This window comes from Triticum dicoccoides, chromosome 6A, assembly GCF_002162155.2.
Source record: "Triticum dicoccoides isolate Atlit2015 ecotype Zavitan chromosome 6A, WEW_v2.0, whole genome shotgun sequence".
Classification (NCBI taxonomy): domain Eukaryota; kingdom Viridiplantae; phylum Streptophyta; class Magnoliopsida; order Poales; family Poaceae; genus Triticum; species Triticum dicoccoides.
The window spans coordinates 570763853-570769154 of NC_041390.1; positions in this window are offsets into that span (position 1 = coordinate 570763853).

A 5302-nucleotide genomic window follows, 5' to 3' on the forward strand; every position below is an offset into this window, starting at 1 on the left:
AAGCCACTCGAATCGTTCAAAAGAGGATACCACCCTATCATACCACATCACAACCATTTTAATAGCATGTTGGCACGCAAGGTAAACCATTATAAGCTCCTAGCTAATTAAGAATGGCACAAGAAACTATGATCTCTAGTAGTCATTGTGAACATGTTTATTCATAATAGGCTGAATCAGGAACGATGAACTAATCATATTTACAAAAACAAGAGAGGTCGAGTTCATACCAGCTTTTCTCATCTCAGTCAGTCCATCATATATTGTCATAATTGCCTTTCACTTGCACGACCGAACAATGTGGATAATGAGAATAGTGCATGTGCATTGGACTAAGCTGGAATCTGCAAGCATTCAATAAATAGGAGAAGACAAGGCAATATGGGCTCTTTTGTCAGATCAACAATAATGCATATAAGAGCCACTTCAATAATTTTATTATGGTCTTCTCCTATCGACCCCCAAAGAAAAGAAAAGAAATAAAACTATTTACACGGGAAAGCTCCCAACAAGCAAAAGAAGAACATGAAATCTTTTTGGGTTTTCTTTTTAATTACCACTACAAGCATGGAAATTAAAACTAGCTAAAAGCTACAAATAATTTCTTTTGTTTTTCTTAAGGTTTATTAAACACACAAGAAGAAAGCATAAAAAGGACAATAAACTAGCATGGATGATACAATGAAAAAGTATGAGCACCGACATCTAGCAATGGGTGTGTGAACATGAATGTAATGTTGGTGGGAAATACGTACTCCCCCAAGCTTAGGCTTTTGGCCTAAGTTGGTCTATGGCCACGGCTGGCCTGGCGGATATCCATAGTAATAGTTGGGGTCGTACTGCGAAGAAGAAGACTCTGATTGTCACTGGTTGGCAATCATTTCTGAATCCCAATGGTAATTAGACTGTTGTGGAGGATCAACTTGTGGTTCCGACTCTGGCTCTGTGGCTGATGTAGGGTTCCGGTAGGCGTGATGATGGGGTTATGTACCTAGGGTAGGGTCATGGACCTGTTCCAAGTAACTTACCCTAGGACATCCCTAGAAGAGGTCGCCTTCCAGTCGACCAACGAGGATTCACTCGACTGGCCTGAAGGACTCGACCACGAAGACTCACTCGACCACCAGGAGGTCAAGAGGCACTCTGCACCGCAACGGCCTGTAATTAAGTAGACTTTATGATAGTAAAGACACTTTATGTGGGGCGTTACCAGTAACGCCCCAGACTTAACTCACCTTAAACCCTCTCCTACGTGGGCTGGCTGGGGTCCTGGCGCACTCTATATAAGCCACCCCCCTCCACAGGCAGAAGGGTTGGGCACCTTGTAATCCATACATTGATAATCCACTCGACCGCCTCCGGGCTCCGAGACGTAGGGCTGTTACTTCTTCCGAGAAGGGCCTGAACTCGTACATCCCTTGTGCTTACAACCTCTCCATAGCTAGGACCTTGCCTCTCCATACCTACCCCCACTCTACTGTCAGGCTTAGAACCACGACAGTTGGCGCCCACCGTGGGGCAGGTGTTTTAGCGATTTTGTGGAGAAGTTGCAATTCTTCCGAGTACTTTCATCATGGTGTCTGCTGGAGTTTTGGTCGAGGGTCAAGAGATCCGTCTCGGCACTCTCACCTTCATCGCCGACGACTCCGCATGGCTCCAGGAGGCTCCACTCGACGTAGATGCGCTCCCCGTCCGCGGTGCGACGCATTTTAGTGCATGTATCCGCGGCGTTCTGCTGCGGCAACCATCGACCCAGTATCGGTCGGCTCCTCCGTCTTCCACCCTCCCGGTCTCCCGCCAGCGCAAGCGCTCAGGCCGGTCGAGGCTTCAGCGATGGGTGAGTCACGCGGTGGCTCGCCAGTCGACCACTACACAAGTTGCGGCAATCGAGCCCAACGAATCTCTCTACGGCTTGTTCGATCAGTCGACTGGCTCCGGAGAGACTGCATCCGAGTGCGGAAGCAGTGATCCAGCGGCGGAAATCTTGATGGTCGACGGGCCCCACAGCCCTCCTGGCTTCGCCCGCGGTGGTGGAGCAGGCGACGGCGGCGACCCTGCTCGAGGCTACGAAGAGTACCAGCCCGAGCCACTCGACTCTCTGCAAAGAGAAGAGCTTCGCCGCAGGAACGAGGATCCCCTGCGTATTCCCATCGCAGGAGAAACCCCCGAGGCTCGTGCCTTGGAGGAGGCGCGTCTGGCCAATTTGGCCGAGCGCACTCGACTGGAGAACCTTCAGCGAGCACTCGACGAGCGCGCGCGGCAACGAGTTCCCGACACCAGTCGACGTCAACTCTTCCCGCCGACTCAGGTATATCGAACCCCAATTCAGAATTTAGCAGCTGCGACCCGTATAGCAGAGTCCATTCAGCCTTCGCAGTCAGAGGCTGGCAGAGGTTTTCTGCAGATCAGGGATCTGCTCCGGGCAGCAGGAGATCAGAATTCAGCCGTGTCTCAGTCGCGCAACAGAATTCACAGTCGATCTGTCACTGTGAATACGGTTCAGTCGGCTCACAGCCCCAGATCGCCTCCGCGGCGCGAAGGGCGTGAGAATCGGCGAGATCAATATGGCGACAGACTCGACCGAGATGATAGGCGTCGAGTGCCCTATTCCCCTCCGAGGGGTGGGTCTTACGCTCCTCGGCAGCCAGATGATAGGCGTCAGTACAGTACAGGGCGTAGGGTTCCAGTTGACCCCAGAGAGCCAGGCTTTGACGCGCGATCCATTATCGTGCAAGGGTTGGTCGACCGGAACAGAGCCCATCGAGGCGCACTCGACAGAGATGTGCCCACGAGCAGTCGAGTTCATGTTTCTGGTCCTGAATGTTTCAGCAGAGCTATCAGAGCCGCAGTTATCCCCCCCAATTTCAGGCTGGCAACAGGAGTCAGCAAGTTCACTGGTGAGTCTAAGCCTGAAACTTGGCTTGAAGACTACCGAGTGGCAGTTCAGATCGGTGGTGGGAACGACGAGGTGGCCCTCATGTTGGAAGGTTCTGCCAGGGCATGGTTGACTCAATTGCCTCCTAGCAGCATTTACACTTGGGAAGATCTGTCCCGAGTGTTCGTCAGAACGTTCGAAGGGACTTGCAAGCGACCAGCGGGATTGACAGAGTTGCAAGTCTGCGTGCAGAAAACCAATGAGACTCTCAGAGAGTATATTCAGAGGTGGATCACTTTGCACCACACTGTGGAAAATGTCTCTGACCATCAGGCAGTATGCGCCTTCAAAGATGGTGTCAAGAACAGAGAACTGAGTTTGAAATTTGGTCGAACTGGTGACATGACCTTGAGTCGGATGATGGAGATTGCTACCAAGTACGCCAACGGCGAAGAAGAAGACCGACTCCGAAGCGGCAAGCACAAGCCGAGTCAGTCGGAAAAAGGAAACACCAGTCGGAAACAGAAGCGGAAGGCTGAACCGGCAGCTCCTGGAGAGGCTCTGGCCGTGACTCAAGGAAAGTCTAAGGGGAAACCAAAAGGATCCTGGAACCCCAAGAAGGTGAAGGATAAAGAAGGGAACGACGTGATGGATATGCCGTGTCATATTCACACGAAGAAAGATGAAGAGGGGAATATCATTTACCCAAAGCACACCACTCGCCAATGTCGACTCCTGATCCAGCAGTTTCAGGGCAAACAGTCCAAGGACAAGGAGAAGGAGCCGGACAAGGCCGAAGACAAAGAGGACAGTGAGGGAGGATATCCGCATATCAACTCCACTCTGATGATCTTCGCAGATGTGGAAAGCAGAAGTCGACTGAAAGTGATTAACCGAGAGGTTAACATGGTTGCCCCAGCAAAGGCAAATTATCTGAAGTGGTCTCAAACACCCATCACATTCGACCAATCTGATCACCCGACTCATATTGCCACCCCTGGGAGGCAAGCTTTGGTGGTCGATCCAGTTGTCGAAGGCACTCGACTGACAAAGGTGCTGATGGACGGTGGAAGTGGGCTGAATCTGTTATATGCAGACACGTTGAAAGGTATGGGCATTCCGATGTCCCGACTGAGCACTAGTAACATGAGCTTCCATGGAGTTATACCAGGGAAGAAGGCCGAGTCACTCGGCCAGATAGCTTTGGACGTAGTGTTTGGCGATTCAAAGCATTTTCGCAAAGAAAAGTTGACATTTGAGGTCGTGGATTTTCAAAGTGCATATCATGCCATTTTGGGGAGGCCGGCCTATGCACGGTTCATGGCTCGACCATGTTACGTGTACCTCAAATTGAAGATGCCCGGTCCCAAAGGTGTGATCACTGTCACCGGTGATAGGAAAAAGGCAGAGGAGTGCTTTCAGAAGGGCTCCAAGATTGCCGATTCCCAAGTGACAGCGGTCGAGTTCGAAGAATACAAGCAAAACGCAGATCCGAGTGACTTGCTGCGATCCAAGAAGCCCGCCACAGAGTCTGCATTCCAGTCGTCCGGTGAGACGAAGCCTGTTCACATTCACCCGACCGATCCCGAAGCAGCTCCGACCCGCATCTCCACAACACTCGACCCAAAATAGGAAGAAGCTCTCATCCAGTTCCTCCGTGAGAACTGGGACATTTTTGCATGGAAGCCCGCTGACATGCCAGGTGTTCCCAGGGGACAGGCTGAGCATCGCCTAAGAGTCGACTCGTCTGCAAAACCAGTCAAAGAGCATCTTCGGCGGTCCGCCGTCCAGAAGAGAAAGGCCATCGGTGAAGAAGTGGCTCGACTGTTGGCGGCAGGATTTATCCGAGAGATATACCACTCCGAGTGGCTCGCTAATGTCGTCATGGTTCCTAAGAAGGACAAGTCGCTCCGAATGTGCATTGATTTCAAGCACATCAACCGGGCCTGCCCGAAAGATCACTTTCCTCTCCCTCACATAGATCAAATTGTTGACTCGACCGCGGGATGCGAGAGGTTGTCTTTTTTAGATGCTTACTCCGGGTACCACCAGATCCGTCTGTATGGGCCCGATGAAGTAAAAACAGCTTTCATCACTCCATTCGGGTGCTTCTGCTATATCACCATGCCATTCGGCCTCAAGAATGCCGGAGCCACATTTATGCGAATGATCCAGAAGTGTCTACTCACTCAAATCAGTCGGAATGTGGAAGCTTATATGGACGATATTGTTGTCAAGTCACGAAAAGGTTCCGACCTGCTCGCTGACCTCGCCGAAACATTTGCCAACCTCAGAAGGTATGATATCAAGCTCAATCCATCAAAGTGCACATTTGGAGTTCCTGGTGGCAAGTTACTCGGTTTTCTCGTTTCCGAACGGGGAATCGACGCTAACCCAGAGAAGATTGGCACTATCCTCCGAATGAAA